Raw genomic sequence first — 25,284 nt, 5'->3', positions numbered from 1 at the left:
CAGCACAATATGAAAATGTCTGTGATACCTACTAGTGACATTGTTCTGAGTTTTCCTCATGCAACTGTGACTTGCCTCTAATCATCACCAATAAAAACGACAAATTTCAGTTATACAGCGTGGAGCAAAAGTAGGCTTATAGTTGTTCATGTGGAAAATAATACAATAATTAATAATTATATAATAATAAACTGTGTTTTTCGTACTCCCAATGTAAACCTACTTTTGCCCCACCCTATTGATCAGTGAACATGAAGGTATAATTTTTCCCACCCAAATCCACAGACCCATGGGCCCTGGTTAAGAACCTCAGGAAATGTTTCAAATTTGAGACAATCTGTGAGAGTGATTTCTAAAATATTTAGGAACAGGATCCTTTTATTTCAAATGAACTTCAATGATGAAATAGTTCAAAGCAGAAAGATTCTAATTGGAGCAGCGTGTAAAGGACTTGAAGACCCATCCCCTGGGTCTGCTCCTCACGTCTCTCAGGCCCAGGCACCCCCGAGGGAGCAGGCCCATGGGGTTTCCCAACAGGTACTGGCAGGGCTCAGCTTTCTTAAGACAGAAGTCTGGAAAGTTCTCTGGTGACAATAACCCTTTCCAGAAAACACACTGCCCTCCCACTCTCAGGAAAGCGTGTGTCCAGGGAAAGTTTCTGAGCAGCCATGGTCCTCAGCAATAGTCCAGAGGTAGCATTGTTCCTACGTGGGCCCTCCCAGTGAACAGTAACGGTTTCAAGCTAATAAGGAAATAATCCATTTTCAGCAGATGAAAGAAGAGGGATCAGAAAGGTAACTTGAGCGGAGGGTAATAAGTAGTGCCAAAAACTTATAATGGAAACTATCTAAAGAATCCAAGACCCTTTGTTAGATATGAATGATTTCTTTTTTCTGGTGAAAAGTGTATGAAGAACTTGAGAAGAAGGGCCTGGGCGCAGTTTATGAAACAGCCTCTGTCTGGGGAAGAAGGGCCCGGGGTAAGGTTGCAGCTCCACTGTATCCTTAAGTTACGTAACAGGGAGGGAGTTGAAAGATGTTCAAACCACCACAATATGATGTGCTCTGTCTTTGAACTCCTTCCTCCGGGTTTTAACTGTAAGTTCATACATGTTTCCTTGCAATGCCTCTCTCACTGGGTGTGAATATAGAGCAGAGGCAGAAACAAATTTAATTAAGAACGAATTCTATAAGGGGCGCTATGCACACCTGATGTTCCCCACCCTGAGTGCCAAAATCTTTACTGTAATTTGTAATTCAGGAAGAATCCACCTACTCGAGATACCTATATAGAACAATGCTTTGAAGTTTCTAAAGGCAAAAGTTTTATAAAGACATTAAATGGATTTTATTGACAATGTCTAATCCCATTTTGACATAAAACTAAAATCTGTTGGCTCTACTAGCAAAATGCAAAGAGCTAGAAAATAGATATAGTGGGCTATGATATCAGTTTAAAATGCCTTTTATTCATTCATTCATTCATTCATTTATTTTAAACTATTTGTTGAGTGGCTATTATGGTCAATGGACTAAACAAGATGCCATAAATACATTGAGAACAGCACATGGTCCTTTGATCTCATGGGACACATATTCCAGAGGGGAGACAATCAACCAATACTTATTCAGTTCTCCTGAAAGAACTGGTTCTCGGTCTTCAGTGTGACTAAAAATCACCCAGAATGCTTATTAAAAATAAAAATATATATTCCTGCCCAGCCAGTGTTGCTCAGTGGTTGAGCATCAACCGGTGAATCAGGAGGTCACAGTACAATTCCCAGTCAAGGGCACATACCCGGGTTGCAGGCTCTATCCCCAGTAGGAGGTGTTCAGGAGGCAGTTGATCAATGATTCTCTCTCATCATTGATGTTTCTATTTCTCTCTCTCTCTCCCTTCCTCTCTGAAATCAATAAAAATCTATTTAAAAAATACATATTCCTGCTCTGGCTGGTGTTTCCCAGTGGTTGGAGTGTTGGCCTAAGCACTGAAGGGCCACTGTTCTGATTCCCAGTCAAGGGGACCTACCTGTGTTTCAGGTTTGATCCTGGCCCCGGTAAGAGCAAGTACAGGAGGCAACCAATCGATATGCCTCATGCTGATGTATCTCTCTCTCTCTCACACTCTCTCTTTCTCTCTCCCATCCCTCCCACTCTCTCTTAAAAAAAATTAATGTAAAAAATACCCTCAAGTGAAGATTAACAACAACATAAATGCATATACCTGATCCAGCAAACCGGAAGTGGGCCAAGGAAGGAGCATTTTTTAAACAAGCTTGACAGTGAGCCCAGTGCCTGTGTTTGGCAGACTAGGCCTGGAAGAACAGCACACTAATGAGACTACAGAACAGTCTGCCTTCCTGGGCCCACTGCTCTCATCGCAGCCTCTTCACACAGGAAGCTTCAAACGCCTTGCTAGTACACCTTCTTCCTTGCCTGCACACTTTCTTAGGAGTTCAGCCTTTAAATACTAGGTCCTACCTGGTAAATAATTTATTTCTAGGGAAAACTGATTCCCTCCAACACACTTGGAAAATGCCTTCGGTATTTTGCTGCAGCTCCCTGTCTCTCTAACCTGTACCATCTGCCCTTCCTTGTTTAGGCAGCGGCATAATTTCGACATTCTGTGAGCTTCAGCAGCAGGAGGAGGGGTTCACACCCCCTTGGGTACTAACAGTGACATATTGCTTGCAAGGTGCTTGAGTCCTTCCAACACTATAAAACAGCCCACCCCGCCTAGTATTATCCAAGAGCATGACTGTTTGACCTCTTCATACTCATACCACACACACACATACACACACATACATCCATGCACATACAAATAGGTTTACATATAAAATCTACCTGACCAAAACCTGCCATTTCCTTAATCTTATTAAAAAGTATTAATTTTCAAACTCTCAGCTGTAAAGCTAGTAATCCATACAAGAATTTGGCTCTTGTCCTCACCGGTGTGCCTCAGTTGGTTAGACGTCATCCTGTGCACCAAAAGGTTGCCGGTTCGATTCCCAGCAGGGCACGTGCCCAGGTTCCCCAGTAGGGCACTTGCAGGAGGCAGCCTATCAATGTTTTCCCTCTCACATTGATGTTTTTCTCTCTCTCCTTCTCCCTTTCTCTCTTTAAAAAAAAAAATCAATTAAAAAAAAAAGATTTGGCTCTTGTCAATTCTAATTTCATAAAGATACCACGAAGTGAAGAACTCCAGTCTCCAAATGCAATGTCACTTTCTCCTCCCATAGATAACAGTGTTAGGATCACCCTTGAGATGACACCATGCCTGGACCTTACTGTGACTCAACCTCTAGCTCCAACCAAGTAAAGCAAGACCAGCTTTTATCTTCCTCGGAAGCACAAACTGTTGCTGCATAATAACCTCTGGACCAATTAACTATATCCCGGTGGATTTAAGCATAATACTTTTTAAAGTTAGTTCTTATAATTTTTATTTCTTCTTAATATGGTAATACCTTACTAATAAAAAATTAATTACTCAAGGCTGAGCTGAATTAGTGAAAAGTGTGAATTATAAATGATGTCTTTCAGAGCAGTTTTGTTACTATAAAATACAAGATTAAGTAAGTGTTGCCAAGTAGAAGGCATGCTGCCCTGCCCTGCTTTAATGAGTAGATAAGAATAATTTGTAATTAGCATACGAAGGCTGCTAAATTGCTTTTTAAAACATTCTTAGCTTCTTAGCGTAGGAAGTTCAGGCTTCCGCAGCACACATCACTGAGAGTTTTCCAAAGCTGGCTCTATGAATACTCAATAAGGGGTTATGGCAGATTTGAACACTGGATAATTTTTGAAGTCCATTTTAGCTCAAAACTTCCATAATTCTGTGATTAACTGAATTTAACATATTTTGTTTAATTTGGTAAAATTGTTTTATGAATTATCATAAATTCCAAACTAATGAAACCCAAATTGATAGATTTTGCCGAATCCAATTACTCGCCTCATTTCTTGATTTTCATAGGGAAGCTAATATTCGGTGCCTTGTCAAGGGTGTCCTGTTCCCTGACATCTAAGTGAAGAAAAGGAGGAAACCTCACCTCAGACATGGAGAGCAGAAACTGACATGTGAATCACAGTGCACTGTTTACTTCCAAATGTGCTGGGTCTTTTCATGTTCACAGTTCTTTGTACAATAAGGATAGTGATTATTAATAACATCATGTTAACGAAAGAGAACCCAAGGATCTCTGAGCTCTTTCAGAATTAGAATTCAGGTCTTCTGACTCCAGAGACTACTCGGTATGAAATAGAAGCTCAATGCGTATTGGTTTAATGAATGAACAAGTTGATCATCAATCAAACAATAATTAGGGATAATCTAATTCAAAGAAAGCACTGATAGGCAAAGCAAGACAATCATTTGAACAGTAAACACCATTCAGACAGATAGTCAGGAAAGCAGAAATCCTATCAGGATACCTAAGCCAGACTAGATACAGAATTATCAAGGCCTGTTGAAAAAAAAAAATGCAAGTCCCCTTGTTCAAAAATCATTAAGAATTTTAAGACAGCAACAAGAGATCATTAAACCAAACCCAGAGCCCTTCTGAGAACTGGAGGCCCCTGGGCAACTCCACAGATCACAGGCCCATGAAGCCAGCCCTGCGCATGAACTTGGAAAACCTAGAGTTTGGTTCCTGCTGGGAATGGTACCATCCTGTTCACAGCATTTCAGATATTGGTGGGCGGGAACTTCTTGGCACAATGATTGGAGGCCCTGTGAGAGGTAGAGACAGCCCCGCATTGTAAAGAATCCTCCTGCCACCCAGAGAACATTTGAATGTCCCACAGGATATTCGCATTGGTGAAAAGCCTATTTATATTTATCTGAGAGTGAAACCCACCTTTGTTGGACATATCCTGAATTTTCCAGAATGTGAGTACTCTGTTGATTCTTGGGAAGACTGTGTGGTGCTAGTTCAGAACGTTATCATTACGGTTACATTAATGACAGCAGCGTGTCATTCAAGGTGATGCTCATGGCTCCTGACTCCTTTGTGACATCTTCTCGTAGAGTCCTAGCTGTGCATTTATGTAAGGAACACGTATTACTTTATCATAAGTCATTTTCCTTTTATGTTACAGTTGGAACATTATTTCTTTCTAATTGGTTAGAGGTAGGTTATACTGAGAGAGCATTTTATTTCCTGTTGGCAAAAGGCGATTTCAAAATATTTGTTATATAAAGTGGCTTAGGGTATGAAAGAATTGAGAACCACAGGCTTAGAGGCATGAGATTACAGAATGTTTCAGCTGGAAGGAATTTGAGAGATTATCAGCTTCACTGACAGATAAGGAAATTGGGGCTGAAATAGATTATGTCTCTTGCCTAAGGTCACTCAGTGATTATTGGCAAGGCCAGGACTTGAACCTATGCTAATTTCCAGAACTATGTAATTATTTTCTTCTTTCTTCCTTCCTCTCTTCCTTTCTTCCTTCCAGTAAACACAACTGAGCTCTTACTTTGTGCCAGGCACTGGAGTGGGTGCTGATGATGCAGAGATGACTAAGACACAGGTTCCCTTAATGAGATCCCAGACTGACCAGAACACAGGGCAAACCCCACATTTGGTTCAGCACACTCTAGACCAGACCTACATTCAAAACATTATGAGGAGCAAATGATTGAGTCTTCCTCAGGGAGTTGAATACAACGGTAGAATTTGAATCATGAAGTGGGAGGATGGTTTTTTGCTCTTTAGGGACAAGGGGACCCTCATTCTAAGCAGCTCCACAGAGCGGACAAAGACACAGTGGCCAAAGCGAGACCATCGATAATCAGGTGTTGGCTGTCCACAGCCCTTAAGGCCAAGGGGTACTTTCCAGAAGCACAGGGTTGGTCAAACACAGCCAAACACAGACAACCAGAGAGCAGGGCTGGCTCAGAGGACTTGGGGTTCTCTGGGGTCCTCTGGGAGAGAGGAAATGCAGGGGGACTTCTCTGTGCTGCTCCGTAAGTGACCAGGGCCTGCTAAGCCTTTGAGTTCTGTGGGCACTGGCCAGAGTGAAGACTAAGAAAAGAGCTCTTTGACTGCTGAAGTGGTTAAGTGGAACACCTTATTGATTCCCACCTCGCTTGGAATAGACCTCAATTACCAGCATCAAGTGCTTTAATAAGAGCAAAGGAAAGATTTACTGGATGCGAGTGCTTTTCATTAGAGGGGACTGAGAGGAAATAACACCTGCTGGCCCACCAGGGAGGGGCCGTGGCGTGGCCTCCAGCCCAGTGACTGCCAACCAGACAGGAAGGTGAGTAAGAGGAAGTCCAATGAGAGCACCTGGGCTGCTGCATATCAGAAGTGTTAGGAAAAGATTTCCACAGATTGCTAGGCTGTCTGTTTCCCTCCTCCTCTTCCTCTCTACACAGCAAACCCCGCCACCTGGGACGCTCAGGCACAGGCAATGTGGCTGCCACCTCCTGAGAGCAGAGCCAGGCTCCAGCTTGGCGTTTTTTAGGCATTATCTCTAATTCTCACCCCAACCCTACTAGAGATGTGTAATTCTTCCACATTACAGGGAAGAAAAGTAAAACTGATGAAATGACTCCTAAATGATGGGTCCCGGTGTCTCTGGCACCAAAGCCTGTACTTGAAAATTTTCTCTTGGAATAGGACTTGGCAGGCATCTATCTTTCCTCTCAAGGTTTTGAGTTAAATCCACCCTAACCTACAAAAACTGACCAAATTTTTATTTTTATTGAGCAACTACTATATGTCAGATACCAAGAAAATATTATGCCGTTGTGTCTTCATAACCAGCTTAGGAGGTTGCCCTACTGTTATTCTCCCCATTACAGAGACGAGTTAACAAGGCCTGAGAAGTTACTCAGTTAGCATGTGGCAAAGTGAGACCTTGAACACAATGTGGTCAGAGTCAAGATCCCACGCTTGAATCAACTGCAAAATAGATGTTTCTTGAAGAAAGGATAAATGAAAGGTATAGCTGTGCAAGCTAAGTAGACAGGACTCAAGGAATGCACCATGCATTCAAATATTCAACAAATATTTATTGAGCTCCTACTTCACCTCAAGCATTTTTCTAAGCCCAAGGGATACAGTGATGATCCTGGGAATAATATTATTTGGGGGGCAGCTTACTATACATGAGGAACAAATAAGTGAGGAAAGACCTGACAGAGTTGAGTACAATAAAGAAAGTAAAACAGGGCACAGTAGATGGGTCTGCTTTATAATGGGGTGATCAGGTAGGGGTCACCTAGGAAAGTTGTTCGTAACCTGCGGCCTCAATGACAAGAAGGTTCTAAGCACGCAAAGGTCTAGTTCAAAAGCATTCTAGGTCCGTGGTCAACAAAGTGCGGCTTGCGAGCCACATGCGGCTCTTTGGCCCCTTGAGTGTGGCTCTTCCTAAGCCTTAGGAGTACCCTAATTAAGTTAATAACAATGTACCTACCTATATAGTTTAAGTATTAAAAATTTGGCTCTCAAAAGAAATTTCAATTGTTGTACTGTTGATATTTGGCTCTTTTGACTAATGAGTTTGCCGACCACTGTTCTAGGTGAAGCAGAGTCCGAAAGACAGAAAGGAACTTGGTGCATCCTCAGAAGAGGAGAAGGCCCCTGGGATCAGGATGAACTGAGGGAGAGGGAGGGGACATGCGGTCTGCAAGGAGGGGGAGCCAGTCTCCCGGGGCCTGGCAGGCCATCATACAGAATTAGATTTTATTCTGTGTAAGAGAGGAAGACATGGAAGTGTTTTAAGCCTTTTAAATGATTTGCGTTTTAAAAACATAATTTTGGCTGCTGTTTGGAGGGGGCGCAAGAAAATGCAGGGAAATAGATGAGTGGTAGGGTATTGCAGGAGTCCAGCCCCAATAATGTTGTCACAGATGTGGCGCAGGGAGGAGATGTAAAGAAGTAGTCACATCCTGGATACATTGTGATCCAACTTTTGTAAAGAGGCGAAAGCAGCTACCTTTTGACCGCCTGGAGGTGCTTCCTGCCAGCCACTCTCATTAAATTTGGACTGGCTTCTGCCACGTCAGACTGAAAATTCAACTGAAATAACGGAATGTGATGTCGCCATCTCCTCTGCTCACCCTGAGAGGGTTTTATGAAGTGTCACAAGAAACAATGCTCATCAGGCCGCCCAGAAGCTCCCCTGACCGCTGCTCACAGTGGCCCAGATGCAGAGGAAAACCAGGACGGAGACCTCCCTGTTTCCTGAAACAGCCCCTTAGATGGTAGGTCCTGCTTACTGTGGTCCAAGTGAGAGTTACTCCAGAAGAAACAGAAAATAGGAATAACTAGAGGAAACTTGAGGTCTTCAGGGGGTACCATCTAATATCTTTAAGAGCAACTTAGGATGCCCAGCCAGCATGGGTTGGTGGTTGAGTGTCAACCTTTGAACCAGGAGGTCATGGTTCGATTCCCGATCAGGGCACATGCCCGGGTTGCGGGCTCGATCCCCAGTGTGGGGCATGCAGGAGGCAGCCCAATGATTCTCTCATCATTGATGCTTCTATCTCTCCCTCTCCCTTCCTCTCTGAAATCAATAAAAAGATATTTAAAATAAAAGTATAGCCCTAACTGGTTTGGCTCAGTGGATAGGGCGTTGGCCTTCGGACTGAAGGGTCCCAGGTTCGATTCTGGTCAAGGGCATGTACCTTGGTTGCAGGCTCAATCCCCAGTAGGGGGTGTGCAGGAGGCAGCTGATTGATGTTTCTCTCTCATCGATGTTTCTAACTCTCTATCCCTCTCCCTTCCTCTTTGTAAAAAAATCAATAAAATATATTTTAAAATAAAAGTATAAATAAAAGCAATTTAGGAGTGTGAGGTCTGTCTACCACCAATAGGTTTACCAGTAAGTACCTCTTCTAGAAATCAGGGGAAATTCATCTGAAGGTGGCAGGCAATCATCTGCAGGTCTGACTCTGAGAGACAGAAGGTTGGGCACAAGGTGAACTGTCAGGAAGAAAAAAAGAATCAAGGGAACCCTAGAGAAGATGGGCCTCGTACATAATTGATCTGACAGATTACTGCCCACTTCATCATCGCAGCTGAATTACGGCCACTCTCCCCTGTGGGAGTGCATTTGTGTTTAAGGGCACCAGACCCCAGCTAGTAAGGGAAGTGTTTAAGTGGGAAAGATAGCATGTCTGTCAGTCTGAGCTAGTGATTCTGGAAACCCATACGCCATGCCAGAGCTTTAGGATTAAAAATACATAAATCTAACTCTAACCCAAATCAGAAGGCATTTTGTCCATCGAGCAAGGGCAGGGGTTTATGACAACTGTCCCTCCTGACTTTTGGTTGGTTAATTGTATTGGAAGAAAAAAATGCTGTGTTCTGGGGATCTTCATCAAAAAAATGGTACTAGTATTACTCTTGGCTACCTGGGTTTGATTTCTTCCAAAGGGTAGGATAAAGGATGTTCATAGTTTCATCAATAAATATGTATTTAATACCTGTCACTCATCCATCATTCTGCTAGGAACAATATGAAAACAAGATAAGCAAACCATCCCTCACCTCATGGACTTTATAATCCAGTTCATTTTTAGAACTTTTTAGCTATTGAGACATTTCTATGTCAAAGGGTTAAATCCAATTTAATATAAAAAATCTGTATTGAGCTCATATTCTGAGCAAAGTAATAAAATACAACAAGAATTTCTCATTCAAATAAATAAGACAACAAGTGTGCATATACTATATATGTATGTTTGGGGAGAAACAGAGTTCACGGAAATCTAGATAACGGCCTGAAGGAACCTGCAGTGTGGGAGGGATGATAAAACTTGCATAAAGATACTAAAATCAATGACAGGAAATGATAAACATCATTGAAAAAGAGAAGTGCAGATAAGGAATTTTAGCAGCAAGAACAAGGGGCTGGGAGATGGGCAAAAGCTATTCTCTGCCTCAACTTTTCACTTCATTTATTTACTTGACAAATATAATGTGAATTCTCGCCTCATTCTAGATATTGTTAGAGTCTTTAATGAACATGAGACTAGAAAACAGAGAGATGCCAATTCACTGGGATGAATACAGAAGATGCCATGGAAAAACATAGTCCAAGTCGGCTTCTGGTGAGAGACAGCAAAGGAAGGTTTTACCAGGCAGATGAGCTTTCTCTGGGTGTGAAAGAAAAGCTGACATCTCAGAAGAGGGAGGACACAGTGCTCTGGGCAGTAATTACAGGCTCTCCAGTGAGAGATGTGGAGGGAAGCAGGATACAAGTGGGAAGCAGGGGAGGAGGCTAAGGGGGAGGTTGGCCAAGCCTCTCCCAGTTTTCCCAGTGAAATAGGAGGGGAGGTTAACAGTTAAGAGGTGAAAGTAGCATGGTCTACAGGGACCAAAATGGCAGGTTATGCTTTGAAAGGCTGCTTTGAGAAGATAAGATACTCAGAAAGAACAAGCAAAAAGGCAGCTCTGAAGTAGAAACCACACAGTCCTGCCAAATACTCAAACAGCATGAGGAGTCTGGGCATAAGAGTGGAGGGAACTCCCCACTGGACAGACACATATGTGGGTGCAAGAGAACTGGGGGTGCTATGAAGAGTCCAGATGATCAACCACAGGACCTACCCTGGGGGGTTGAAAGAAAATGGGTCAAGTCATTAGAGATGGAATGGTAAATAGTGTCCATCTCAAGGGGTCAAGGCCAATTGATAGAATCCTGTGCGGAGAAGGACTCCAAAGTTACCTCTGTGCTCAACGGGAAAGAATGGCAGATGGATTGCGAATGTTCTCCATGGGCACAAAAAGAGTGGCAGCTACACACCAGGTATATGCCATCTCTGGACAAGAGGCCAGATGAGGCTGGGAGAGGAAAGGAGTGAGAGCGCCAGAAGGACAGGAGGTTGTGGGCAGAGAGAGAGATGTTAGAACTTGAGGTTTCCAAGTTGGACTTCTCATTGGAGATGTGCAGGCCTAGAGCACAGCCCTGGGAAGGTTTGGCTGAATAGAGGTGAAGGCCTAACCTAGTGCTCAGATACCTGAATGCTGCTGCTTTTGTCTCATAGAGATATATATGTTTTCAGAAGAAAAGATACACTTGTGAGTAAAGAGAAGGGTGGATGATTGAAAAGGCACTTGGCCATTATGATGTAAATGGAAGAAGGCAGGGAAACTGTCATTCCCCCATTATCATCAGCCTCCAGTCGCAATAAGCCAGAGAAAATAGTAGCAGGAGGCATTCTGTGGGCTTCCTCCAAACTCATGGCCACTGACCAGTTCCTCCAGCAGGGTGGGCAGGGAGTGAGCCAATGACCTCTCCTCCAATGACCTGACCCCATGACCTTCCTTTTTTAAATTTCGGTAAGAACACTTAACATGAGATCTTCCCTACTGACAAATGTCAACTGTAAAATACAGTATATTGACTCTAGGTAACATGTTGTACAACAGATCTCTAGATATTACTCATCTTGCTTAACTGAAACTTTATACCCTCTAATTGGCAACTCTCATTTTCCCCTGTCCCCAGCCCCTGGCAACCACCATGCTACTCTTTCCTTGAGTCTGTGAATTTGACTACTTTCCATACCCCCACATAAGTGGGATCGTGCAGCATTTGCCTTTCTGTGACTGGCTTATTTCACTTCACATAATGTCCTCAAGATTCCTCCCTGTTGTCACATATTGCAGAATTTCCTTCTTTTTAAAGGCTGAATAATATTCCACTGTGTGTATATATACCACATTTTCTTTACCCATTCATCAGTCCGTAAGTATTCAGGTTGTTGCCACATCTTGGCTATTGTGAATAATGCTGCAATAAGCATAGAAGTGTTGCTATCTCTTCAAGGCTCTGATTTCAATTCTCTCAGGTAAATATCCAGAAGTGGGATTACTGAATCATGGTAGTTCTGTTTTTTAATGTTTTAAGGAGCCCTTATACTGTTTCCCATAGTGGTTGCACCATTCTTCATTCCCGTCAATCACATACAAGAGTCCCAATCTCTCCACATCTTCCTCTGAATCTCCTCCTGGGCCCTGGAATGAGTGTCCCTGGAGCCTTGCAGGGCAAGACCAGCACCTCCTCATCTCTGGGCGCCACTCTGTGGGGCTAAGCTCACAGGTCTCCATGCTTGCCTGTCTGCCAGCTTGCCTGGTAGATAAAAAGTAGAGAAGGAATCAGGATTGGCCAGAGAGGTGACTTCAGGAGCCTAGAGAGCATGTCTAAAAGCGTTTGTCAAAAAAAGAGTTAATGACTGCTTCTCTGCGGGAAGCCCAGAAGAAATGAGTGTTCGGAAGTGTAGCACGTTCGCTTTTACAGTAGGTGGTGTTATTGTTACATGTTCATGCAGACAGTGCTAATTAACAATCCTAAAGGCCACATCGTTAAATTATTTCTCTGCTTAAAACCCTGCAATGCTTAACGCACCCCAGCAATTCAATTATAGCCAAAACACCAGCCTGAACGCCAGGCACTGCTCTCAGCTGACAAAGTACAAGTTGTTCTGCAAAGCAGGTGAGGCTTAAAAGGGAAAGGAAAACACCTGACCAGCTATCTTCTTTTCCCCTCCCTGACATGCACTCTAAATATCAAAACAACAATAATCTTCCAAGAAAATTTCATGTGGACCTTACCTTTGCCAGACAATGAAATGTAGACGCTACCGATTTTTCTGTGTGTGCAGATAAGAAGAATCTGATAGGATTTCCTTAAAGATCTCGCCTGAAACATCAAATCAGTGCCCCCAGACCTATTGGGTGCATTGGGTTTCACTGTGTTACTTCTGGGTCCTGCCACCCATCCTTTGTCCTTTCCAACCACTGCAAATTGCATTTGGGGTTTGAACCTGAGGCCGGCCGTGGCTTTGGGCTGGGTTTACCCTGGATGTGTCTCACAGTCAGCACACCACAGCACTTGGAACAGCTCACAAAGCCTCTTTGTCTCGAACCCAGTGAAATGTCTCAAGTACAGAGCACAGCAAGAAAGGGCTTTGATCCAGCTTCACACACACACACACACACACACACACACACACACACACACGGCTTCTGCCCTTCCCTGCCTCCCCCGGCCTGATCTCCTCAGTAGCCAGGCCGTGCACTGCACAGGCGCGCAGCCTGGTCGGCTGGCCAAGCGGCCTCAGTCCTCTGGACGAGATTTGGCAGGCAGCACCATGACAGAACCTCCCGCTTGGAAAGTGCTGGTGCCGAGACCACATCTGGGAGCAGCACATATGTGATTCCACTGGTTTTCACACAAAGAGGCAGATTGTGCCAGTGGCCAGCTGGCCAGCTGGGCACTCATCTGCAGCCTTAGGAGCAGAGGTGGGGGAGCAACCTGCCTGCTGCTCTGCATGGTCTCCCCAAATGCCCAGTCTCTGTATAAACCTTTCCTCATTACTCTCCCTAACACTATCCCAATAAAACCCCTCGAGGAAGCTCCATTCAACGCTATGGGACCAGGAGACCTAGGTACTACCTTAGCTCCACATCACCAAGCACAGTCAGTGCCTTACACAGAGCACCCCCACAACAAAAGTTTGTTGGGTGGAGAAATGGAGGGATGGATGGATGAATAGACAGATGGATGAATGGCTGATGGATAGATTAATGGGTGGGTGGGTGGATGGATGGATGGATGGATGGATAGAAGATAAAGCTAGCCAACAAGCTATTACCCCTCTCTGAAAGAACAGTGTCCTCTCACTGACAGCCTCAATCTGGACTCCAGCTCTCTGGAGAGGTAGTACAGGCTGGTGTGAGCAGGCCAGCAATGAACTTGTAGTGCTGCCAATCCCCATTCTCCCACCATGGCAGACATCGCTAACAGGCCACAGTGTTCTTGCCAAACAGATTCAAGACCTTTCCTCTCAATTTCCTCAGTAGTGCTCCAGGCAGGTACTACTAATCACCAAACAGGATGCAACCAGTTGTCTGCCCCAGGGTTAGAATATGGACCATTGTTTACATCTGATCCAATCATTTTCTTACTGTGAGACCTGGAGAAAACTACTGAAACAAAGATGCCAAAAATTAAGCCTTTAGTTTTCTATTTGTATAAAGAAAGATAAAAATGAATATATCCAGTTACTGTGGAGATTAATGAGAAAAGTAAGTAGACACCTGACATTGGTTGTTTTTATCCAGGGACTGTTTATAGATTATTGAGCCCCTTGTTTCTGTGAAAGGTCTTTCCCATCATTGCCAAATCCATTGCTCAGTTGCATCTTTCCCAAAGGGATGGTAGAGAAAAGGCAGTGTATGAACTCACACTGAACTTGGTGCCACAAGAGGCAACACTAGTGTGGGCTGAGGACACATAGTCCCTAATTTAGCTAGCCTACAATGATTCAGACAGGAACTGCTTGAAGGCAGAACAGTAAAATGAGCAGATCTAGAAGTGAGGATACCTGGGTTCTAGTCAAAGCCATGCCCCCAACTGGCTGGGTGAGCATGGAAGTTTCATGAGTATGAAAATAAGTTCTCCTTCTTCTGAAAATTTATAACACTTATCCATGCTATGAGTCTGGAAACTAGTCCATGTCAAGGCTCCATTGGAATGATGATGATAACATACACTCATGTCATACTAACTGCAGGTCCCAGCATTGTTCTAAGTTCTACACACACACACCCCTATTAAATTTTCACAACTACCGTAGTGAAGCACACAAAAATAAAGTTACTTGCCCAAGGTCAAATAGCTTTAAGTGCTAGAGCGAGTATTCGAACCCAAACAGTATTGATCTATTGTCATTTAGCATCTCCCTTCTCTCCCCAGGCGCCTCCTGAGCCCAGAAGCAGTGTGGTATAGGATCTAAGTAAAAAGTATCTGACCTAGCCTGCCTATATTTGAACTCCAGCTCTATTTAACTGCTTCGTGCCTCCATTTCCCCATGCAGATAATGAAGATAATAAGTATAGTCCCTCACAGAGTTGTTATGGGAATTAAATGAGTCACTCTAAGTGAAGCATTTAGAGCAAGGGCCTGGCACACAGCAAGTGCTATTCAGGCAATAGCTGTTTCTGTGCACGGGAAGCCAGTCTAAAGCACGTCCACATTCCATGTGCCTCACACTCCGTAAGTGCTTAATTGTTGATTCAGTTGATTTAACTGACTTGCTCAAGTACCTGGGACTAGGAGTCAAACAGCCCAGATCCAATCCCCGCTCAGCCACAAATTAACTCTGTGACCTTGAGCACATCAAGTAACTACATCTGAGTCTGTTTCCCCTGGTTTGCAAAATGGGAACATACATGCCACCCTGTGAATCCCACAGAATTGTTGATCTCGGTTCAACAAGACATATGCGCAGACAGTACATAAACTATTCGGTAAACGAAAAGGATGGGATTAGTTTAGTCTTACTGACACCAGCTCCTGAGGGCCTCCGAAGGCCTCTGCTTGGGGGTTACTCTCACCTAACCCACTGCAAACACAGAAAACATGGTTCTCTCCAAAGCTGCCCTCTTCTGTTGTAGACTCTTGCTGAGCCAGATGAAGTTGTCATCAAAGCACATTGCAGAGTGGCCCTTGATCTTATCAAATTGAAGAAGCCACTGCACCATGTCCAATATGGGTCGAGTCATGAGTTGTCTGCTGTTTATAGCTCTGTTCTGAGGCCTCCAAAGAGTTTTACCAGCAATGAGGTAGGTACAGGTGCCCATTTAGTTTGTTGGAAATTAGAGAATAATGCTACAGACTAGGCAGTATTATGAAGGAGGCATTTGTTTTAGGTGTTATTTCTCTATCGAGTGAGACACATCTAAGTGTCAGTGTCACTTAAATCACTTATAAGCCATGTGACTTATTTATTCTCTCTCAACCTCACCTAGGACAGTGGCAAGGATTAGAGACAGCACAGACTCTGGCACATAAGAGATATTCTATTAATTTAATGGCATTTTTGTCATCATCCCCCTCTCTGGAGACTCCATGTTAATTGTTTTAGCCTGAACATAGGGACCCAAGAGCTCTCAATTTTGGCCTTGCTTGTTCCTTCAACCCTCTGTGGATAACGCTCCATGGGCTGAACCTTTCCTGGCTTCTGCTGACAAACACTCCTTTGTCCCCTCCCATCAGATCAGGCTGTTCCTGCTGAGACATATGTATTTATTGAGCCTTTACTATCCAGCACTGTGCTACATCCTATATAATAAAAGCCCAGCGACTGAATGGCAGAATGACCGGAATGACCAGAACGACTGGGGCCCCTCACCCCACTCGGTCCTGCCCCCCCAAGCAGGCCCCCCAACCCCGATTGGGGGTGGGGCCGGCCAGCAAACCACCCACAGCCCCTTGCCCCAGCCGGTCCCACCCCTCATCAGCCCCCAACACCCCTAAATCACTGCCTGGCTCCCTGGTACATGTGCATTTAGTGAAAGCACAAGAAAATAATTATCAGTCCCTTCTGTCTCCAACCAGTGTCTCCAGAGAGCTCTGCTAATACTGCAGCCAAGGTGTGGAATTCTCCCTCCATGGGCCACAGCCCCAGGGGACCTTCCAAGTTAGCCAAAAAGGCTACCTAAGCATTACCGGGATGGCAGCCCTTTGCTGAGGAATGTAGAGAGGCTGGGTGGGGATTTTGTGAAATTGCGTTGCCTTGCAGATTAGGGGAGCTTTCGATCTCTCTTTAAAAGGGGCGGCAGAGAGGACCTGCAGGCTGCCAGGAGCAACAGTGAAGGGTAGGCACATTCAAAAAACAGAAAAACTTTTAAACAAACAGCCATGAAGCTCATATTGGGAAACTGAGGGCAGAGCCCCGGGAAGAACGCAAAAATCTTAAAGGGCCATCATCCATCTTGATATACGTTGCAAACAACACATAAACAACTTCATCTCATGGCAAATGCAAAACAGTTCTGTTGTGGGTTTTCTTTTGGTCATCCTTAAAGTATAATTAGATAATAATAGCTTCCAGAATTAGACCCCACCGCCGGCTCTGCCCGATGGGTCCCCATCAGGGCGGGCCCACCAGACCCCACCCATGCACGAATTCATGCATCAGGCCTCTAGTATTGGAGATAAAGGAAAGATTTAAAATATATTTGTGACAAAGTCTCTGCCCTCAAGGTGTTTATAATTGAACTAGAGGCCCAATGCATGACATTCATGCACTGGGGGGTTCCCTCAGCCCAGCCTGCATCCTCTCGCAGTCTGGGACCCCTTGGGGGATGTCCGCACTGCTGTGGAGGTGGGAGAGACTCCCACCACCGCCGCTGGGCTCGCCAGCCATGAGACCAGCTTCTGCATTGAGCGTCTGCCCCCTGGTGGCTAGTGCACATCATAGCGACCAGTCGTTCCGCCATTCGGTCGATTAGGGTTTTATTATATAGGATTGGAGGAAAAAAACATACACACACAAAGATGAATTACAAAGCCAGAGAGAAATATCAGTGTAAGGTAATAGTAGAAGAGCTGCCACAAGGCCAGACATGATTAGTTGCTACATATACAGTGGGGCCTTGACTTACGAGTGTCCCGACTAACAAGTTTTTCGAGATATGAGCCGTCTCTCGGCCGATTTTTTGCTTTGAGTTGAGAGCTAAAATTCGGGTTACAAGCCAGCTTCAGATACCCCACCGCTAGTTGGCGCAGCGAACGTCACAGTGAATGCCACAACATCAGCCCAGCATCATATGTCATTGTAATGGTGAAAATTGATTTGACATACAAGTAATTTGAGTTACGAGCTCCGTCACGGAACGAATTAAACTCGTAAGTCAAGGCCCCACTGTATTATAATATACAGACAATAACTTCTGAGAGCAAGGGACAAAGGCCTGGTGTTTTCAGGGCAGGCTTATCAAAGGACAGAGGATTTAGGATGGATCTTAGATGATGGTTAAAGTTGGCCCAAAGCATGGAACTGACATGACTCCCTGATATCCACTTTCTCTCTAGCCTCCCTTTCTAGGGGCCCCTTTTTCAGAAAGGATTCCCTCTCTCCATCGTTTGCATGATTAAGCTCTGTCTCCAAGGCTGGAGGGGAAAGAGGACAGACCCTGATCCTCAGAGCCATTAGTCAAAGAGAAGCTCTTTTTTGGTGATAGACAGAAGGTCACAGTGGGAAAATTGTGGATTTTTTTAGTCCCCAAACCTGGCAGTGTATACCTGCCTTTCTTCTCAGAGACTCCATTTTTTATATCTGTTATCTCTATGGGGAATTGTTCCTATAGCAGCACATGGAACAACACAGAGGATTTTAATGTAATGCTTCTAGCATGTATTGTCAATAAATAGAATTTACTTCCCCTCTCTCATGCTTTTCCATTGCCTCTGCCATCTGCATCTAACTTATTTATTAAATCTTCCATTAAGAGTAATACTTAGTAAATATCATTAGGCCTTCACTGTGGTAATTATGCAGCAAAGCTCATTCTCGAAGATCCCAGCACAGCACCTGGCACAAGAAAGGTGCTCAATAAGTATGTGACCTTCTATCTTGCAGTGCCTGAAACTCATCATGCTCTCTTGTATTTCTGTGCAATTGCCCAAGTTTTTACTTCAATCTGGAACAACCATCCCCCAACCCCTATCCACCAGCACAGCTAACTAGCTAACTCCTGTTCATCTTAGGCATCTACACCTCCAGGAAGACTATTCTGCCCCATATTCTTACCCACTCTGCCTTAGGTATGTCATCTATTGTTCCTACAGAAAACATGGAACAGCATAAGATTTCAGAAAGTGGTTATGGGATGGATGGATGAATGGATGATGGACGTTGCATGGGTGGATGGATGGTTCACTTAAGGTATCCCATCAGAAACCAACCTGCCAAAAACTCCTTTCACACTTTGGGCCCAGTATAAAGCGCCTCTTGTGAGGAATCAATTTCTTAAATGAGAGATGGACGCTAAGCTTTCTATGAATAGGTGGGAGTTAATGATGAAGGCTCAGTCTCGTAGCATAAGAGGCCTGATGTGGAAAATTCCTGCTCAGCATGAGCACATTTAATACTCACAGGAAACAGCAGGTAAGCAACATAATTAGAAAGAGATGCAGAAACCCAAGGAACACATGCCATTCCCCCTGGACGTTTTCAGGGTTAAACTTAAGACAAGTTCCTTGGGGACAAGATCCTTTATCAACTGTCAGACTCAGTAAGCACAAGATCCCAAACTTAGCATGCTTGGAAGCAAAATGTTTCCATCCCTGGAGACTGGAGTTAGTTGCTGAGATCCCTAACATAAATCATTTTCATCCCGCCAGAGCTTTCAGCTAGTAATGGGACCAGGAGACCCCCGCTCTCAGCTTCCTGATCTCTCTCCCCCTCCACGAAACCCTCACCACTCCTTCCCTCACCTCATCATGCAATGTTTTCTAGGTGTTTCTGAGATCTCAGAAAAATAAACATTGTTTATTTAACTGAAAACATCATAAAATTTTTCTTTTTTTAAAAAACTCATACAACCAAAACAAAACAAAGCAATTGATGCAACTATTAAAGCCATGAGGAACACATTATCTAAATTTAACTTTAAAATGTATACCATCAGTATATCTTCGAGAAAAGTATTAAATAATTATTGATCTCTTCTTCTATATTTTCCTCCCTATATTCTTTCCTTCTTGATATGCATGCAACAAACATTTACTGATGTTATGTGCCAGGCAGTCTGTAAAACTGAATAGGGCACAAATGTTTCCCACAGTCTATGGGAGATAGTGGCATGTAATACACAGTTACTGTGTGGGGTAGGAAGTGTGATGAGAGAGATATGTCCAGAGTGCAGGGAGGGGCACAGAGAAGAAACATCCAAGTCAGTCTGATGGATCACAAAAGGCTTCTCAGAGGAAACAACATCTGGTGGATGACAGTAATTTTGAGGCTAAGGAAGGGTTTGCCAGACCAAAAAAAAAACAAAACACAAAAACAAAAAACCCAGAAAAGACATGAGTTCCACCCAGTGAAAAGGGTGGACACAAAGGCAGAGCAATGAATCAGCATGTGCAGAACCAAAGTTCACTCAGTATGACTAGAGAAATGGGACAGATGAAGCTAGAGACTCACCAGAGTCAGATCATAAAATATCTTGTGTGCAAAGCTGAATTCGTCCTTTTTCTTAAAAGTTCTGGGAGTTACTGAAGGGTTGTAAGCAAGCAATGCTATAATCTGATTTGCATTTAGAAAAATGATTCCGTCACGGGGTAGATGATGCATAGTAGGGGAATGAAACTGGAGGCAGAGAGACTACCTAAAAATGTGCTGGAATAAACTTACTGCGGGATGATGAAGGTCTGATGGACCCAGGCAATGGCCATAGGAAAGGTGGTTGAATGTCTTTCAATTTTGAATGGAACCATGTATTTTTGGATCAAACTTCCCAGCAAATAACAACTTGTGGTCATCAGCATGAGCTGTGGTTCCCTTTGCATTCCTTTTACATTTGCTTTCCATAAGTAGCTGGTTTGAGGAAAATATATCTTAGCAATTGCTGTGGTCAGAAGCCCTAGGTTCCTGGCCAGTCCCAATCACTTACAAGCTTATTCCTTCAGGGGAGTCACTTGTGCTCTCAGAGACTCGGTTTCCTCGCTTATAAAACAAGATTATAAAACTTACCTCCGACCCTTCCATGATAATTAAATGCGGAGAGCGGCTACAGTGTTTGGACAGGTTCAAGCCTCTGACTAATGAGAGGGCACAGTCCCCTCATGGCCACATGCAAGTCCCAGCCTGGAGGGCAGAGCCCTCCAGCACAATTATAGCCAACAGCTGTAGTTGTAAGCTTGAACCTACGGTCCGAACACGTGGCCCCACGTGCCTGGGTGATGTGGGCTTGATAGAGTTCAGGTGCATGTAATTGAGTAGGATCAAAACCCACGAGAATGCTGTAAACATCTTGACCACGCCCTTACTTTGCCTTGTGGAATCTGGCTAGAAAATACACGGCTTGTAGTCCGTGGCGCTGTCGCTAGCTCTCCATCAGAGAGGACAGCGTCCCACCCAGACCCAGCTTTCTTCTCTTGTCTGTCTTTTCTCAATCCTTCACCCTCCCCACTCAGGCTCACCAAACCTGGCTGAGCTGGCTCGGCACATAAGGTGCCCAACGTGGGGCTGAGTATGCCATGGCCATGCCGGCTCGCCACAATTAAATACAATAATTTCTTATATTCTCATTTAGCCAAATAAGTGTCTAAAATGCAGTAAATTATCACATACTATACCACCTTAGGACCATTTTAGATGCAAATGGCAGAAAAAAAAATCCAACCTAAACTGGCTTAAGCTAGAAAAAAAACAGATGTCCTGAAAAGCCTATGAGCAGACTTGGCTTCAGACACAGCTTGAGTCAGGCTCAGCTGCTACCACCAGGTTGCAGATCCTGACTCTGCTCCTCCTGCTATGGTTCAGGCTCACAGCGCAGCCCCTTCTCTGCCACTAGCAGCTTCAGACACCCACCACACCACCCAACATTGTCTCTGTGGTGGGTTTTTTCATAAGCCTAGTACTTTCTCGTTGGACTTAACTGGATCACGTGCCCATCCCGGTGACCAGAAGATGGGATTTGTATTTGATTGATGCCTACATTGAGTGCTCCACCCCTGGGGCGTCCCAAAGTACAGGGTTGACAATGAGGAAGGATAGTTCTCCCCAAGCAGACATGGAGTACTGTTACCAGGAGCGGAGGGACGATGCTCTGGGTGCAAAGGCGACAGGTGTCCCTCACACACACTTTACAAGGGGGCACCACTCAAAGCCTCTGGTTGCTAAGCAGCTGAATAGAGATTGGCTGACTTTGCTGTTGTAGCTCCTGCTCTGAGATGGAGCACTAAAGAGACATTGCCCTTCTTTCCACTTATGTCATAATCGTAAAATTGTTATTTATTGTCAAGCTTTGAAGTATTCTTCCGAATGCTCTCATAACACCTCCGAGCTATTCAGGGATCACCAGGATTCCGCAGCACTCCTTTAAGAGGCACTTCTGGAGGCAATATGAAGCAGAGGGAAAGAGAGAGAGCTTCCAGCAAAAGAGAGGGCCTAATGGGCAGAAATCAGATAAAAGAATCTGACAGTAATCAATAGTAATTGTATTTATAAGAGGCATCCGCTCTTCCTCCTTGGAAAGTACCTTCTAGCTGCTGGGGACTTAACCATTTCTATAAGCTTTAAATCACTTCACCATTCTTTGCCTCCGGCCACCGTGTGAGTGGACCCCAAGAATGAATTGCCATTGTGCGCTCCATCGGAATGTATCCAAGGGCAGGGAAAGACCCAAAGCCAACAACTGCCTGGCTCTCAAGAAAGGTGGCCATCAACAACTTAGACGCTCACTGTAGGACAGCAGAGAGGAGAGGAAGCTTTCCTTGCCCTGAAGGTGGCAACGTTCCCAAACAGGATGCCCCCTTTACAGCTAAATCTCAGAAAGAGTTCCCTTTGCGTTTATTTCTGGATATATCTGCAGTTCAGTCCTCTATCAGAATGCAAGTTCCTCGAGGGCAGAGACCATGTCCTTTTCCTCTCTCACTCCAACACTTACCAATGTGCCTGACCCATAGCAGGCACTTCATAAACGTGTGTGGAATCCATGGGTTCACTTTGCTGGGCACTGCCAAATATAAAGATCGGAAAGACAGCTTTGTACTTAAATGTCTCATAGCCTGGTGGGGTAGGAAATGAGAACATAATGGATTTGCAGTACGGTGAGGTGTTCTAAGTGTACCCTGCATCTCATGACCCTTTTGTGTTTACAACACACTAATCGCATCTACTTTCTTATCCGAGTCTCAGGACACCCCAGTGATGTTGGCACAGCAGATTCATTAGCCTTGTGCTACATACCTGAGATCAGTTACTTAGGATGCAAGGGGTGGAAATACTCAACCCCAGTCACATGACTTAATTGCATCTGTCTCTGAACCCCAGATCTGGGTTCTTCCACTGAATTTGTGTAGCAATTTTACAGATAAAAGAACAGAGAGAGAATGTAAGTGCCTTGAATCTAGACTAAATTGTAAAACTAGTCAGTGCCTAAGTTAAAACTGGAACTCCCCCATTCGCCGTCTCTCTGGCCTTGAAAAATCACAGTCCTAGAATCCGTGGGTCGTAGGAATAGAAGAAACCGTATGTAGTACACCCTCCAACCCCATGCAGACATTGCTTCGTCCAGCTTCTCCTTGCACATCTGTAGCGAGAACACACTGCTTACCACACTGGAATGCAGGCTGCCCACTCTTGGAAATCCCTCTCATCAGTCTTTTCATCATTAACACATTGTATGCGGGTAGTAACAGGTGGCTCTACTACTTACAGTCAACGTAAAATGTATAAATAAGTTTCCCCATATACAATGTGTTAACAAATAGAACTCTCTGACTCCCTGCCATTTCCTCTCATTGGTTCTGCATTGGTTCCATTTTATTCAATTTATGTTTATTGGGTAACTACCTTGTGCTAAGCACCCCATCGATAGGTACTCTTATTATACTCTTATCATTTTGCAAACAAAGAAACTGGCCTTTGAGCGGTTGAAAAAGTCCCAGGTGGGAAGAGGCAAGGCCAGGTCTGCTGTCCTTAAGTACCAGGCTGTCCGAATGACAATGCACACTTCCTGCAGGCAGAGCAGAGTAAGACCTGTTTAGCAGACATGGCTCCCTCTATGCCACTCTCCTGTTTTACAAGTCAGTAAATGTTCAGGAGCCTCCAATCCAATGTGCGAGGTTAATGAATAATATGTAAAAGTTTATAGTTTATACAGTATAATCTCATAAACATTTATTAGTATGCTAATAGAAAGTAATGGCCATGTGAGCATAAAATGAGAAGGGGGCTGAAGTGAGGGAGCAAAAGAGCTGTCAGAAAATATTCGTGGTGTCAGTTTTTACCAGCGAGGTGTACAGGCATGATCTCCCACAGATTCACTGTCCAGCTTGACCTCTGGATGACCCTGACCGGGCCGAAAGAATACTGGAGATATAGGGTCTAGTCCTGACTCTGCCCTTCAAGAAGAAAAAGGAATTGACCTTTATTGAAACCTACTCTGTGCCAATGCTCTACTAGACATTTCCTCAGTGATTTCCCCACTCGCTCTTCCTGGGTGAGCTTAAGCAATTGCTCGGCACATTACAAATATTCAAATTTATTTACTCAATTATGCTGAGTTAAAATGAAATCAGTCTCCCCCTCTGGGCTCCGTATTTTATTCTATTTCTAATGGTCTCTTGTATATGCTCTCCTGATTCCAAGAAAGTTTTCTGCCATCTCTTCCCAAAACATCAAGCAGGTGACATAAAATTTAAATCATCTCACTTTCTTGATGTCTAATGCAAGGCAGTTTAGTGCAAGAGAGATGGCACCTGGAATGTCGTCCGTCATTGCTCTCAGTGGCCGAGGGCAAGTCATTTGATATAATGTACCAGTCGGTCTCCTCATCAGAAACGCAGAGAAAATAAAGATCTCATGACATGAGAAAGTCATGAAATATGTGAGAGTATCTGGAAAAACATCCATGTGCATTTGCCTCTCTGCACAACTATGTGCTGAGTACCGACGGTAAGCAAGCTCTCGGGCTGGGACCCTGGGGCTGCACCGATGACTAAGACCCGATTTCTGCATTTAAGTGGTTCACAATGTACATGTGATGGAGAGTGAAGGGAAGAAGTCAACCTTAAACAAATAGAGTTATAACTACAGTTCTATGGGGTGAGAAAGCTCAATTAATTTCATTGGATGGGATTTTTCAGAGAATGCTTCAATAAAGAGAAAGTTTGCATTTTCAACCTAGCCATGAATAATGAGCAGACAGTTTTGCAACAGGCCTTTTTTTAAAACCTAACAGTATGTTTATATGCATGTATATTATATTTATTTGAACTACTAAATACTATTTCATCTAATTAAACCACACATAGTTTTCTTTGCCTACTTAGGGACAATTAAGCTGTTATCACTTTTGCTCTATTAGATTGACTATCTCTGTACATGCTTTCGCCACAGGTGGGATCTTTCCTTACCATGACAATTACAAGTGGAATTCCTGGTGCATGTTCCTCACCAGGTATTGGCAAATGGCTCACTGAAGGATGTGGGCAGATTAATACAATTATGCACAATATAAAACCACATCCTATATAATAAAGAAGCAATATGCAAATTAACCCTCATGCCCTCACAAGATGGCTGCCTATGACCAGGTCGGCAGGGGGCTTAGTGAGGGACGACCAAACAACTGAACAAGCAAGCTGCGTGTGGCAACCAGGCCAGCAGGGGGGGTGGGGCAGTTAGGGGCAACCAGGCCAGCAGAGGGGGGGTAGTTGGGGGCTACCAGGCAGGCAGGCAGGTGAGCAGTTAGGAGCCAGTGGTCCCAGATTGTGAGAGGGATGTCCAACTGCCAGTTTAGGC

The 25,284-nt window shown here is 44.2% G+C and overlaps 1 protein-coding gene and 1 long non-coding RNA gene across 12 annotated transcripts in view; one reads left to right on the top strand and one right to left on the bottom strand.

The window, feature by feature from the left end:
* Positions 1-25,284, top strand: part of NFIA (nuclear factor I/A) — a 571,713-nt gene that overhangs the window by 80,816 nt on the left and 465,613 nt on the right. The window lies entirely within an intron of this gene.
* LOC106728135 overlaps positions 1-25,284 on the bottom strand; it is a 52,539-nt gene that overhangs the window by 1,921 nt on the left and 25,334 nt on the right. For both annotated transcript variants that reach the window (XR_001364392.1, XR_001364391.1), the window contains exons 3-5: positions 23,332-23,494; positions 22,424-22,544; positions 4,862-5,039 (exon numbers count right to left, since the gene is read on the bottom strand). This is a non-coding gene — a long non-coding RNA (uncharacterized LOC106728135). The remainder of the gene's footprint in view (positions 1-4,861; positions 5,040-22,423; positions 22,545-23,331; positions 23,495-25,284) is intronic.

This window comes from Myotis brandtii, unplaced genomic scaffold (genome assembly GCF_000412655.1).
Source record: "Myotis brandtii unplaced genomic scaffold, ASM41265v1 scaffold540, whole genome shotgun sequence".
NCBI lineage: Eukaryota > Metazoa > Chordata > Mammalia > Chiroptera > Vespertilionidae > Myotis > Myotis brandtii.
The sequence above is the reverse complement of the archived record's forward strand: the minus strand, read 5'-3'. Positions and strand labels throughout refer to the sequence as shown.